General features: G+C 42.4%; 1 protein-coding gene across 3 annotated transcripts in view; it reads left to right on the top strand.

The window, feature by feature from the left end:
• Positions 1–13,087: 13,087 nt before the first annotated feature.
• Positions 13,088–13,915, top strand: part of PHF21A (PHD finger protein 21A) — a 151,654-nt gene continuing 150,826 nt past the window's right edge. For 2 of the 3 annotated variants that reach the window (XM_016146788.2, XM_016146786.2), the window contains exon 1: positions 13,088–13,646. The gene's annotated coding sequence lies outside the window, so the exon portion shown is untranslated. The remainder of the gene's footprint in view (positions 13,647–13,915) is intronic. The other variant, XM_016146777.2, reaches the window with a different exon arrangement.

The raw sequence follows: 13,915 nt of genomic DNA, 5'->3' as shown, positions 1-13,915 counted from the left end.
TGGCTGTGGGCTGGCTGGCCATGTTTGCGGCAGAGCGCACCTTGTATTTTGTGAGGCTCCTGGTTACGAAAACTATGGTATATTTTAAATGTTTATATTGAACAAATTAATGCTTTTAACACCAAAAAATATAGTGCCACAAAAATGTTCTGTTCACAAGATAATTACAGGATTTATTAAAAATATTAATTCATGGTGCACTATGGGTGGTATGGTCCAGAGCCAAAAGGGCCTGTGCCAACCTCCTGCTCCCCTCTTGCCACACGCCCCAGAGGCTGTGAACTCCAGTTGAGCTGAGAGGAGGAGGAAGCTGGTGCAGCTGGCAACAGGCAGTCACCGGGAGTCACTGCTCACCTTTCCCACTCTTTCCAGAGCTCCAGCCAGGACCTTACGAAGGCCACTGACCAGGCTCCTTGGGACACCCTGAGATACTCCCCACAGGGTCCCTGGTTCATTAACTCCACCTGTCAAGGATTTCTACCATGGGTAACCAAAAGAACTTCACCGGAAACAACTTGCAGACATCCCAGATTCTTATTTTTCACTCGAGGTGTGTTTTTTCACTTGCCATGAATCCCCTCCCAGGGAGAAAGGGAATTTTCAGCTCTGTGGCCTTAGTCTGCAGTGAGTTCATGCGTATTCTCCCAAGGTGGAGGAGGATTGTTTAAAAGATGCTGAGTGGCAGGGAGAAGAATGTCACCTCAACATCCCTCCGCCAAGCCGGGAGAGGTTTGGCTGAGTCTCAAGGACGCAGGTTCAGACAAGGGCAAGCCTGGCTGCCTTACTGCGAGCCAGTGTCTGTTTCCTGGCACTGGAGAATGTTGGGGAGCCTTGGGGTCCTGCTTCAAAGCTTCTCCTAGAGTGGGTTGGTCCTAAAACTGGCATCTAAGGTGAGGGAAGAAGGTGAAGTGAGGTATCTGTCCTCTAAACGGTTGTCTGGCTGGCTCTACTCCGTGGGAAATTAGAACAGCAGAAGCTGGTTACACTTAGTAATTTTACTTCTCTGTGGTTCCCACAGTGCCTAGCAGCAAGACTTAAATAAAGCAAGCACCTACTAGTAGCTGTTTGTGGTCCCAGGGCTGGCGGCAACATAAAGGCTTTGTCCTTTGCTCTTTGCGCAGGCAGCCCCAGGAGAATGTTCCGTGACTCTCTTCCCCTCCCATTGCTAACCAGAATTCATGTATTTAGGTCACAAATACTTTCTGAGCACCTATTTTGTGCTGGGCTCCATCTAGGTGCTAGGAATACAGGGGTGATGAACAAGACAGCCATGGCCCTTCCTTTCCTAGAACTTAACACCTTTCCATATCACCACCAGCACCACACCTGCCAAATACACAAGAGAACCGTGTCTCATTTCTCTCAACCTAGCAAATAGTACCAAACATGTTGTTTCAGAGAGAGGGAGAGAGACAGAGAGAAAGAGAGACTCACTAGCAAGAAAACTCCTAGTTTTGTAGTAGTCTCCCTGAACAAGGGGCCCATTTTTGTCATTCCTTGTTGAAAATTCCCATGTCCTCCACTCGATGCACACACACACATACATATGTTACTCGCACGGTTTACATTCATAACATGTACAGCTGGAGAGCAGGGAAGTCTGCCTCCCACATTATACAGAACGGATTGGCAGCTGGGACTGAAGGCGATAGAAATAAGCTATTGATCAAGGGTTATAAAAGTACTGCCACTGGGATCCTGTGATGCTTGCAAGCTGAGGGCAGCAGTAAAGTGCTACACAAATGCAATAACATTTATAACCTGAGGGCAAGTGCTTTTTACATGAAAATAAAAAGCTGATCCTCTGTTTAATTCTTTCCCCCTCTTTGGGCTGGGCTGGCCTTTGACAAGTGCAAGGACAGGAGCCTAAGCAGGGCCACTCTGGATGGGCTGACCTCTTAACTCTCTGGGTAAGTGACAGGGTCTCTCTTCTCCATGCTGGTGCCTTCTGGTGGTTTGTGGAGTAACTTGCACTTTTTAAACTACTTTGGCTGGAGGGAAGAAGGAGCAAGTGTCCTGCCATCCTGAGAGGCTCAATCATGCTTTGACCTCACGGGCCTTGCTTGGTTTGCTTGGTGGATGTTGCTTGGTCCTGTTGGGAGCTGAACTTTTCACTTGAATGGATGCCGGAAATCACTCTTTAGAGCTTCATTCTGTGACATTTGTAAAAATGAGAAGTCCTACTTTAGGGAGAAATAAATAGAGACATGAGACAGCTCTGGAGGTACAAGAAATGGTAAATGAAGCTTTTTCTTCCCAAACACACCAGACCAGTACTTCCTAATATGTATTCTCAAGAACACTGGTCCTATAAGAGGCTCCATTAAAAATGGGGCTATATAATCAGATAAACTGGGAAAATGCTTTCTCACTATTGCATCGTTGCAATTTAAAGGTTCTGAGAAGTCCTGCAGTAAAGAAACAGTTTAACTTTGCTTAACAACGTCTCTCAGATTTACTTGACTGCCTAACTGTCCCCTCACTGAAAATTTGTTTCATCGTTTTTCCTTTATTACCCAAGGCTTATTAATGACACACTTTGGGAAATGCTGCCAAGGTACTTATGATATTTGCCTGCCACGTATTGTATGCCTACTATGTACAAGATACTTTACATGTATTATTTGTAACCATGAAAACAACTCTGCAAGTATTGTTATTCCTATTTCACAGATAGAAAAATTAGGCTTAGAGTGGGTGAGTAATCTATCCAAGGCTCCTCAGCTAAGGGGTAACTTAGCCAAGATTCTCACCCAGGGTGTTCTGACTTCAAATCCCACATTTTCAATCATGTCATGTGTCTTCCTTCCTACATAGAATAGAGACTTGCTTTTTTTTTTTTTTTTTTTAGCCAAAAAGGTGAGTTGTTCTTCTTTGGAGACCCTTGTCTCAGGATCCATTCATTCTTCTGAAAACTTTGCCTGATTCATCCCTTCGCTTGGCACTACCCCACATCTTCCCTGTGGCTCATGGAACTCCCATTAGAAAGCAGAACCTGATTCTGAGTAGCCGTGGGCAGGAATCCCAGGTTTGCCATTTACTATTTATATGACTTTAGGCAATTTACTTAACCCCTCTGTACCTGTTTTCTCATCTAAAAATTTAAGTCTGTACAAAACGTTTGGCCCAGAATGCTTAGTAAATGGCAGCTTTTTTTACTGTTAATTATTAACAGTGTGTCTTCATGGGAGAAAAACTCATTAGGAAAATTTTAGGGATCCCTCTTTCAAATCCCCTAACCCTCCCGATACGCCAAAATATAGATATTTTCGTGTTAAAGATAAAAAACTGAAACCTGTTAAGGCAATAACTTTTTCGAGTGTACAGTTAGTGAGCAGCAGAACTGAGACCGGGATTCCCAGTTCACAGAAGTTTAAGACACCTGATGTGTCAAATAGCTAAGTGTACTTGAACAGGCAGAGAAATTCAGATTTCAAGTTTTGGGGCTATTTTCAGCGGCAATCCAATTAGCAATGAGGATAAGTTTTCTCTGAAAATTGTAAATTTGGTAAAATAAAAAATGAGGAACTTTAACTTTAAAAATTAGATTTAAAACTCCATGGGAAGCAGTGCCCACTTATATTACCTATTATCATATTTTGTGTGTTTGTTTGCTCGCCTTTTCTGGTTACTCGCACCTACTCCGCCAAAACATTTTCCCTTAAAACAACATTTTTATAAATTGACTTAGGGTCCAATAGCAGATGAACATAAAATCACTGCATTAATGTTGTCAGGCTCTCAGCTGGTTTTGCTCTGTGATCTTTTTGGTTTTGCCTAGACTGCTGAGGCGAGGACACTCCAGGATGAAATGAGCTGTCTTTAGGCACAGTTAGTCACAAAGCTTAGGTTCCAGCATTTCAGCTTGCAATGGGTCTGTTCCCATCAACCCACTGATGTTTATCAAAGGAAATGTAATATTCATCCTGATTGGAATGGGAATGAGTTTTTCTTTTCTATTAGGTGAACAACGACAACACAATATACTTGGGAAAATAATAAGTTTGTGCTTATGCTAATTGAGGAAGTAGTATTAAAATAAAGTGTTTGTGGCTCCGGGACTCTTAACCCCTGCACCTTTGGGGAGTCAAAAGTCCCCAAGAGGCTATTGGAACATGCCTCTTGTTTTTAAATTCTCACTCTCAATGTTAGGAGAACATAATGTTTCAGGTTTTTCTTTCTCTGTGTTATCTCCATTTCCACCAATGCAATTTTTAACCCAAAGTCCCTAACCCACTACTGCTTCTGGTTTCATTCACCAACCCAAATGCTGAGATGGTAGAATTACTGTCATTTTAAATCAAAATTAAAACTTAATTAATTTCTCTTTTTTCATGTATAGCACCAGTTTTCAGTACACTTAGTCAGTTGTAATTTCTATCTCATCAGTTCTCTGTAAGTGAAGAGAGGGAAAAGAATGGTATAGTGTGTCCATTTTACAGATGGGAAAAACATGGACTATACCCAAAAGCTGTAAGCAACCTCTTTCCCATCTTATCAGCTTCATAACGTGAAAGAGATTTAGCTATTTATGTCTTGAAATGTAAAACACAAATGATCAACTTCATTCATCTTGATGGCTTTCATCAAAGATGGCTATAGCTACAGAAATAATGCTTTGAGTCTAAATTTTTTGAGTTCTGAGAGTCTTAAAAACATTTATTATTTTAATAGTTCTCCTAATTTTACCACCTAGGGAAAATAATATCCCATTTTAGAGATGGAGAAAAGAAGCTAAGAGAGAGACTGGCTGGATAGACTTAAGAGGAAGGAATAAAATTCAGACCTGCTTGTCCACTCCCACCACTTTGAGGTGTGGTTCTCCATGTGTTCTAGCTTGGATGCACACGGCTGATTAGTTTAACACTAATGGGTGTCAGGTTCATCCAGAGAGCATGACCTCAGTATGTAAATTATTCAGCAATGAGGTTGATGTGACTATTTATAGGTCATAAATCAGTTATAAACTCAGAAATATGAGAACAGGTCCCTAAATAGAGAGGCAATTGTTACCTATTCAGGGCTTAATTTAAATATGCAGGGTGGAATTCAGGCAAATTTCATATCTGATACCCTTTGCTTTGGGGCTTTGGGAGAATTGCATAGGATAGAGAGGTGCATTAATTGTAACAAGGGGTGAAGGGGGAAGTCCAGGTATGGCAAAATGGATTTTGTCTTGAACAAGCTCCAAATAGTTGGTAAATGCCTGCCTGATGCACTGTGTTGAGAAGGATTCTGAGGCCAAGTTCAGGCTCTCAGAAACACACGGGCCACAGATTTGCCATCCCTGGCTTGGTTATTTCATATCCTTTATCCATCAGTGACAGATGTTTCATGAAAGTGAGAACACTGGGTCACATTTATTCACCAAAATTGCCCTGCTGAATCTTATACGCTGATGCATCTCTTACTACCAATCAAGGAAAAAGAAACCAAATTGCCTCTTTTCAAAGACCCTTAGAGCAATGATAAGTCATTTACAAGATTGTGGTAATGAAGCTGTGACAAATCCAATTGCTGGCTGGATTTGGGGTAACTTCTTGTTGCCATCATCCAATGGGAGAGATTTCTCTGCCATGCCTAGGTTTTGAGACTCAACCTGCTTCCATTCTTTTCTTCTTTAATAGTTACCTCTTTCTCTTATTCAGGATCCAAGTCAATTCAAGTGCACAATTAAATCTTATTTCAGTAGGAAGGAATGCCAGACCTAAAGATATACATTTGAGGTCATTCCTAAGCTATAAGATGCTCCAGTCCCTTGGATTCGGGTAAAGCCTTAAATGAGTCCCCTTTCTTCAATGCACGGGCACAGGCCTTTCAAGGCTCTGACCCCTGGGATTATGTTTCCTGTGGTTGCTTCTTCTCTCATTCCTCTCTCTTGGCCCACGCCAAAAAACAATCACTCCTAGACCTTACTCTGGTCTCTGAAAAATCAGGTCATATCCTGTTTGAATGCTGGGCACAACCTGCAGCTTTCTGTTCAGAACTGCACTGTCTTTACAGCTTCTTGGTTCATCACCCAGCCCGCCATCTCCAGGTACCCTGATTTCTCCCAGGCTTCATTCTCTAGCCCTTACCACAAACTGACTCTCCCTGCTGGTCCCAGTGCTCAGTGATATCATCCCTAAACTATTCTGATCCAGCTCTCTTTCTGTACAAATTTCTCTTTTTTAAAAAAGAATTTTTGAGATCTACATAACTTTCTTTCTATGATACCTTCAGGCATCATCATGAATGGATAATAATTTACATTTATTGAGAGCTTATGTGCCAGAACACACTTAAACCTTTGCAAGTGTTATTTCATTTTATCCTAATAACAATTCTATTATCCCATTTAACAGATGAGAAGACTGAGGCACTTAAAGTTGATTTTCCAGAATCACATAGCAAGTAGTAGATGGTGACATGACTTTTGGCAATTTATCATTTTGCAATTATTTTCGTTTGATAGTTCAAAATCACATTTGCATTGCAGAGCCAATTGCTATTTTGTCTGGGAAATCTCTACTGTTTTCAAATTCATGATAACCTTTTTTTACCCTTCTAATGATAAAAAACATGTTTATTACAGAATTCTCTAACCTTTAAAAATATTCAATGATTACATAGGTATGTTCACTTTGTGAAAATTGAATGAAATGTACAACTTGTGATTTGTCTACTTCTTTGTATGTTATACTTTATTAAAAAGTTAATAAAAAAGATACTTGAGGTCCTCATATTTATATTTTAACTTAGAAAACACCTCCTTGCACCTCATTTTAGGACTGTGATGCAAGTTGCCAATGCTTGGGGGAAGGTGAATTTCGCAGCACCTGGTCAAATTTAAATGTTCAGGACTAGACATACATTGTGCTAACTGGGTATGCTGCGCCCGACCCCATGTGTTTTATGTGATACAGAGGTTGTAAAAAAAAACTTATTAGAACACTATTTCAATAAGGGGAGGAGAATCTTATGTTGTTGCAACAAACCTATGACCTAATTTAACTTGGAAGATAGAAGGTTGCACAATAGTTTAATGCTACTTTCCTTTGGTTGGAATTTGGGATGTAATTTTGATAATAAGGTTTCACTCATATAGGTGTATTAACTAGTTATTCAAATTTCCAGGTTTCAGTGCTCACAGAAAAGAAATAACAATAAAATATGTATTTGTAAAATATAATGGAATTTCCAAAGACCAATAATAATATTTATACAGCATGTATGACATATATGATCTCACTTAACCTCTATAACAACTATGAAGTCATATGATTGTTTCTTCGTTTTGCATGTAAGGAAACTGCAGCTTACAACAGTATAACATTTGCCTAAGGTCAGCCCAGGACTATCTGATTCTAAAATTCCTAATTCCTCAAGAATAAGACCTGTTTCTTTTCATTAACAGCTTGGACCCTCACAACAATGCAGTAGATTAAGTATTATTGCTGTCCCCATTTTGGACAAGGAAATAGGCCCAGAGAGATAAAATGATTAGCTAGACACTTGCAGAGCTCAGACCCAACCAAGCTCAGATTCTCAGATTCCAAATCTGGGAATGCCTTCCACTAGACAATGTCATTGCTTAGCCCCACAATACAATTTATTTATGTTGATAACAGATAAACTAAAGGTGCAAATAACAAGATGATAAAATTCTTTTAACATACCAGTCTTGGAGGCTCTCCCTGTGATACTTTTAGCAGCTCAGCCGCTTTAAGGCAAGATATTTCTACAGCTCTAATTGCAACCATTTTAGGTTTTAACAACAGATCCAGCCTAGGTCCTCTGATCTACATCAGTTACTTTTGGAAAAGGAATTGAGATCCACTTCTGTGGAGGGCAGGGTCACACACACACACACAAATACACACTTAAATCTACTTATGGTGTTTGGTCTAGTCCAGTTAATTCTCCGTCCCTCCCTTGTCCCCCACCTAGGGACAATTTTACTTTCCTGACTCCTGCCCTATACACATGCACAGGGAACATCTGGCAATATGTGGAGATATTTTTTGCTGTCACAACAGTGGGGATGTGCTATTGGCATCTATCAAGTGGGTAGAGGCCAGAGATGCTGCTAAATATCCTACATTGCTTCCCCCACAACAAAAAATTATCTGGCCCAAAATGTCAATAGAGCCAAGGTTGAGAAACCCTGGTCGAGGTAATTTTATTACACACACACACACACACACACACACACACACCCCTGAAGTTGTTCAGGATTAAATTGACCTTGGAGATTAGGCAAAGTAATGAAATTGAAGGTATTCTCCAGAGAGTTGACTGCTTATCCACCAATATTTATTTATTTACAAGTTACCTGACCCATTTCCAATTATAATTTCCAATTTGGTTTACCATAAATGCATACACAGGACAGTTAAAGTGAAGATATTTAAAAGATCAGAGACCATTGAGACAGTGTGGAGAAAAAAAGTACATTCAACTTCTGCTAGTCACTGGGGATTTTCTGTCATAATTCTTTAAAAATCATACTGATATGTCTCTTCTACTTATTTAAGCACTTTGTTGGTACAAGCTAGGTTTTCATTTATTCCAGCCCAATAAGAATTAGAAAAGAAGACTGATGAACTCTAATAGTTACCTTCCTGCTTCAATGAAGAAGTAGAACCCTCAGGTTTTCAGACAGAGTTCAAATCTTCTTTAGGCTAACCTTTTAAGAGATAATAGGGTTACTTTTCAGCCTGGAATTTAAAAAAAAGGATAGTGGTTGAGCAAAGCACAGGCAGGGGAGCTGCATGAGAAAGCTGTTCAATTAGACCTTTGAGTGGGGAATGTTCGTTACTTTATTTGGAATACTGTCAAATTCCAGAACATCAGAGATAATCGTATACAAATACAAGTGCAAAAAAACTTTAATATCCATAAAGTATGTACTATGTTACCACAAAACTGTAAAATAAGAAATATAGAAGTAACTTCTTTATTCTCTAATACATTTTTCATGTAATACTGATATATAATGCCTCTATTATATTTTCCTATATTTACAGTACCTCTGTATTAAACCAATAGACCTTATAGAGAGCTGTCTTATTGCTTCGAATGATATTTTAGATTATCTAATAAAATCCCAATATAAATTAAATATTTTCTATCAAACAATTTAGGTTCCTAGCTCCTATTTTCCACACACACACATGCACACACACGGCAACAAGGTAAATGCAAAAAACAGAAATCATAAAAATACAAGAAAAAAATCATATATATTTTTCTAATCTTGGACTCTGGATAACCTCTTAAAGCATGAGATGGAAGGCAGGAATATATAGGACAACACTGATAGATTTGACTACTTTCATAAAAATTAAAAAACCGCACTCCAACACTTGCTAACATTCAAAATTTGAGTTTTAACTTTGTTCGGCAAGGTTTTGATGGATATTAAATGGCTTAGTGAGGGTAACTAGGTGGCAGGAAAGCAAATTCTCGGTTATTGTGCGCCTAATATTATTATGTAATTCATGTCTAAAAGTTGAAAAGGTAAACTTTCAATTTTCAGCTTATTTCTGGGATTTTCATTAACTTACACGAATTGTCATCTTTTTTTTCTTTAGCATTTATGTTATTTACTCCTTTCAAATATCCCACCACGTATTATTTTTATTTTATAAGAAATACCAAGGGTCAGAAGGCCTAAGTGTGTGTCTACTGAGTGCCCATGACAGGTACACTTACAGCCTGAGAAAGACCCATCTAAATATATCACAATACCAAGCCACAAACTTCAAACACCTGGAGGCTCCTTGGACCGCATATGCCACATCCGTACTGACAAGATCTAGGAATTCCCCATGTTCACTTTCTCCAGTTAATCCAAAAAATGAATTTAGGGGCACAGGAAAAGGTGTATTGCACAGTCCCACATGCCGGGCACTGTGCTAAACACTTTACATGACTTATTTCATTCAATCTTCTTAACAGTCCTACCAAGCAGGTATTAATAGCTGCATTTTATAAGATTGGGAAACTGAGGCTCTAAGTGGTTAAGTAACTTACCTAAGGTGCCTTAGTTGAAAAAAAATGATAATTCTTAGGCATAGGAATCCAAGTCTGCTTGGTTCCACTTCTCTTCACCATTTTAGAGTGAAGAAAAGAGTACGTCAATGGATATCAATGAATCACAAACCAGAGTGTTCTTCTTCATAGTTTGATAGTCATAGGAGTGTTAGGCAATTATTTGGCTAAAATATTTGAATTAAGTGTAAATATATCTAAAATATGTTTTTCCATGGCGTTGATTTTTGATCGATATACAAACAATAACCAAGCAACCCCTGGTATAAGTTCAGCAGCGCAATCAAACTTTAGTCTTCTAAAGCCGGGTCAGTAAACAACAGCCCACGGGCCCAATTCTGCCAACTCCCTGGTTTTGTGAGGCCTACAAGCTAAGAATGTTTTTACATTTTTTAATGGTCAAAAAAAATTTAAAAGAATATTCTGTAACACATGAAAAGTACAAAAAATTCTAATGTCCGGGCCCACAAATTAATGCTTTATTAGAACACAGCCAGGGTCATTTGTTTACATATTTTCTGTGGCTGCTTTTGTGCTACAACTGCAGAGTTGAGAAGTTGTGACGGAAACTGGATGGTCTGCAAAGTCTAAGACATGTACTGTCTAGGATTTTACAGAAAATAGTTTGCTGACCTGTTCCATGGCATTTACACATTCAGGCGCAATTTGAGCTTTTGAATTTTTTTCTATGAAATTATGAAAAACTTTCAACTTTTTTCCAGAAAGATCAATAAGGCAGTCTCGCTCTGAAAAAATTTTGACAGCTTGTGCTGAACTGAAATGACACCATTAGGTTATGGTTAAAGTGGCTGGTCTGTCCAGCTTGAAAGTCTGCCTCCCTCCCTCTCTCATCTTCTAAATAAATACATTAGAATTATCTCTAGATGGTAAAGCTGAGTCTTACAACCCAACCTGTCTTTCCGTTATTCATCTTGACTGCGCCATGGGTTTAGTTTCACAACATTATGAGTTCATCCAGGCTTCTTGAATCATTTATTGGGATTTTTCATTTTCACTCTCAAACTCTTATACACTTTCTCTGCTGTGAATTTTTTTAAACATAAAGTTCAGAGTATGAAATGGCCTACACATGTAAAATAAAGCCTATGCTCTTATTTTCTAGCTTTAAGAAATCAGAATTTTTAAAAATTGCTTTTTCTTTGGAGACTAAACTTAATTTCACAGGAGAGAAGAAAATACCTTCATATCCAAAGATCTCAAAGCACCTCTGGTGGAGATACTAACAAGGTAAAGAACGCCTATTTATTTTTAAATACTATTTACTTCTTGTACGAAATAGTGTTTAATGGAAAAGATGAGACTAGTATCAAATAGAGTTCAAGGCTATTTGGGTTCTGCCAACGACTCAGTTTGACTTTGGGCAATTCATCTCACCACTGTTGCTCTTTATCTGCAAAAATTGGACTTCATGCCTATGGGAGTTGCATGGCTAATCAATGCCTGGAAAATGCGTAGTGGCAGATGCTACAAAAGTGCTGAGCCTTAAAAACAAAACCACCCCCATCCCCCATTTGTATTCAGTAGAGGTTGAGGTTTATTGTTATTTAACATTCGAAGGCCAACACTATGTTAAGTCCAGCGGGCTGCACAGGGCAGATAATATCACTGTCCAGCAGGGTTTTTTTAAATCTAGGATTTTGGACTTTTCTTTATTGTGGTTGGGGGTTATTTTAGAATCCAGTAGTATATCTATACAAAAACATTAAGCTTTAAGTTAAAAACTATCGATTAAAAAATCTAAATAAACCCCCTCCCCCCCCCCAAAACAAGGCCCTCCCCCGCCCCACCAAGAAATCTCTCAAAACAAGAATTCTTCAGATTTCTTTTTCCTCCCTGCAGTTCTCCATGTTACAGTCCTTGGAGGTAGAATAGGCATAAAATACTTTCACTAATAAAATATGACAAACCGCCGGATTATACGTGGCTGATTCCCAGTGATTGCCCTGCTACACAAAGCAGAAAAGTAAATGCCATCATCCCCCTTAGAACAAAAGAACTTAGGAATAAAAAACATGGAGAGGGGGGAGAAAGCAGCAATAAATAAAGGTGAGCGAAGGACCCTGTCCTCCGCCCCTCCCCGAAGCGAGTGTGGGACTAAGTACGGCTAATAAAGTGGTTCAAGGGTAGTTATTTGGAAAGGGGGCGGGGTGGCGAGGGGAGGGAGCGGGCGAGCGGCGGTCGCGGCTTGCATGTTGCATTCGACTTGAGGTTGCATCTTTCTCCTGTTGCCTGGACCACGCTCCCCCATTGCAGTGCTTCTCAGTTGCTTCTCTTCGCTTTCGCCCTCACCGCTTTTTTCCCCCCTTAAAACTGCTGTTGCACTGGAGGGAGTTGGGGCCGTTCCGGAGCCCCTTTGCAGCTCCTGCCCGCGGGAGGGGGAGTTGGGCTCGGGCTGCGGGAGTTGGGGGGGCTGTAGCGGGCTCCGGCCTCGCCTCGGCTGCAGCTACTCGGGAGCCGAGCTGCAGCGCTGCACGGGCCCATCATTGCGGTGGCACCAGAGTTTGGACGCCGTTGCTCGGTGCTCAGCCCCATCACCGCCGCCGCCGCCGCCGCCGCTGCACTGGAGTTTGGCTGCTGCTGCCCTACTTCACTCTAGTTTAGTTTCACTCACTTTACATCCGGGTTTTTTCCCTAGGCAATGGGGGCCGCAGCACACCCCGTTCCTTAGGCAAAGTGAAATAAATTCGCCGCACCGACACGTCAAGTAGTCCGCCCGCCCGAGCGCCGCCGCGGGCCCCCGCCGCCCCCCCCCGCCGCCGCTTCGCCACCCCCGGGGAGGCCCGTGAGTCCCGGGAGCCTCCCGCGGAGGCGCGGGGGCCCGGGTCGGCCGCCGTACAACTCCGCCCGGCGGCCCCCTCCCGCCCGGCCGTGCCCCTCTACCCCGGCGTCTCCTCTCCCCCCGCCCTCGTGCCCGCTTTCCCAGCCCCAGTCCCTCTCGCCCGGCTCTCGGGAGCGGCGGGGGCGCGCACGGCGGCGGCGGCGGCGGGCTGGCGGGGTCGCGCGGCGGGCTCCCGCGCGGGCGAGTGTGTCTGGGCCTGGGCGGAGGGATCCCCGGGCTGAGGCGGCGGAGGTGCTGCGGCCCGGGGCCGGGTGGTGAATGGGCTGGTGGTGCTCGCTGCTGCTGCTGAGAGGAGGAGGAGGATGAGGAGTTGGGCTTGTTTGTCTCCCACAGTTTCTCTCCTGCTGCTCTGATCCCCCCCGTCCTGTTCCGGCCCGGGGCCTGTGTGTGTTCCTCCTGGAGGAGGAGGAGGATCCAGTTCCTACCCCCACCCCTCCTCCCCACCCCCCCTTTGCCTGGGGAAGAGGAGGAAAGAAACAGCCCAGAGAGAGAGAGAGAGAGAGAGTGAGAGAGGAAAGGAGAGGAGAGGAGAGGAGGAGGAGGAGGGAGAAGGGAACAACCTACCATCTTAACACACTAATATCTAAAAAGTGCGAGAGGCCCAGAGCAGCAGCAGAAGCAGCAGCAGCAGTTCCAGCTTCTTCCCTCCCTCCCCATGAAGAAGAGTTCCCTCCTCCTCCTCCTCCTGCTTCTCCTGCTCAGAGTTCCTGCCTCCAGCTGCCAGGGGGGACAGCCAGCCAGCAGCAGGAGGGTGCAGTATCCCAGCTTTTCCATTCTCTCTTTTCCTCACTCTCCTCTCTCTTTTTTTTCTTGAGTAGCTCTATTTCCCCTCCCTCCCCCCTTCTCTCTCTCCCCCTCTCCTTCTCCCTCTGTCTTGTCTCTGGTGTTTGTCTCTGGGAGGAACAGGGGCTGCTTGCTTGGAGTTTGTTGTGGGGGGAGGTAGGGGGAGGGGAGGGGTGTGTGGGAGGGAGGAGGGAAAGGGGGGGTGTTCTCGCCAGGACCCCTCAGTCAACTTGAGAT

This window comes from Rousettus aegyptiacus, unplaced genomic scaffold (assembly GCF_014176215.1).
Source record: "Rousettus aegyptiacus isolate mRouAeg1 unplaced genomic scaffold, mRouAeg1.p scaffold_m13_p_5, whole genome shotgun sequence".
Lineage (NCBI taxonomy): Eukaryota > Metazoa > Chordata > Mammalia > Chiroptera > Pteropodidae > Rousettus > Rousettus aegyptiacus.
The sequence above is the reverse complement of the archived record's forward strand: the minus strand, read 5'-3'. Positions and strand labels throughout refer to the sequence as shown.